The sequence below is a fragment of the Limulus polyphemus genome, unplaced genomic scaffold (assembly GCF_000517525.1).
Source record: "Limulus polyphemus unplaced genomic scaffold, Limulus_polyphemus-2.1.2 Scaffold3372, whole genome shotgun sequence".
Taxonomy (NCBI): Eukaryota; Metazoa; Arthropoda; class Merostomata; order Xiphosura; family Limulidae; genus Limulus; species Limulus polyphemus.
Window position 1 is genome coordinate 120,538 of NW_013668982.1, and position 1,418 is coordinate 121,955.

Here is a 1,418-nt window from a genome sequence, read left to right on the forward strand (position 1 = left end):
CTACTGAAGTCAGCTTTGTACCAGGAGACAAGGTATGGTTGTATAATCCCAGGAAGACCAAAGGGAAGTCTCCTAAGTTGTCTTCTCCATGCAAAGGCCCATATGACATAGTGGGTCGTCTCTCAGACGTGACTTTCTGGATAAAATGTGGTTGGCGAGGTAAGCCAAAGGTGGTGCATGCCAACAGACTTTGGCATTATCACGGTGCAGGACATTTCAGTTGGGATGAAGTGAACAACAGAACAAATGATGCTGCTGAAAACGTGCCACCTGAAGAAGCCACCGTCAAAGAAGAAACTCTACTCAGTTTTGAGAAGGGAAACGATGAAGCTCTTGATGAAGTTACTACCACTGATGTGACTGTTACCAATGATAGGACGTTTCTTGATGAAGCAGATGAACCCCACATGAAGCAGAAGCTAACGAGACAGAGACCAGTATGGAAGAAGATACGTCCCGTAAAATTAAGATACTTTGTTTTAATTTTAATTTTGTGTTTGTAAATTCTGTACCTTTAATTAAGTTATTGTTAATTCTTTATTGGGTTAATGTAAGTGGCTATTGTTCAGGACGAACAATACTAAGGAAGGGGCAGTGTTATGACAGCGGAAGTCACGTGACGCTAGTAACACGTCATGAACTTCTAGAAAAATCATGAAGCCTCGAGTGATTACTAGATGTACGGTATTCTCGTATATAAGACCGCCAAGAACTGACGGCAACAATGTAATTGAACTGCAGACAGAAATAGAGACTGACAACTGATTCGAGCACGTGAGTCGTTTGTTGTGAATTATAGCGTTTGTTATAGCGTGACTGTGGAAATTAAGTGTATTGCAAAGTTGCATTCAGAAAGAATAAACCAGTTTTATTTAAGAAAGGACTTGTATCGCTAAACTTTCTTCGGAAATAATTTTTACGGAAAATTAACTAACGACCAGAGACATAACACTACTTGATCTCACTATACAATCTCTCATTGACATTATTTGTCTGAATAGGTAGTCTATAAGAATTTGAAATTTAAAACTTTCACCACTTGAAACCTCTGATTTTAAACTACGTGAATTCAATCTAAGTACTGCCATTTTTGTCTTTAATCCAAACTGGCTGCAGCTCATATCTTATACAGAGTGTCCAAAAAGTCTGGGAATGTGGGTGATTTGCAACTTTTTTTAATTTCAGATACGTGACTGATTACTGCGCTGTCAAAGATTGAGTAGTTCGAGTTAATCCTGTTGTGTTGTAGAGAAGGTTGGTTCCAGTGGTAAGTTCCTGTCGAATTTAATGCACGCCATCCAGAGAGAACAAAACATGACTCACAGTGCTGTTCAGAAATTCCTAGCTAAATTTAAGTTTTGTTACGTCTCCGTTTGTTAATTAACTTTCCGTAACTTCGTTCGACGAAATTTTAACGA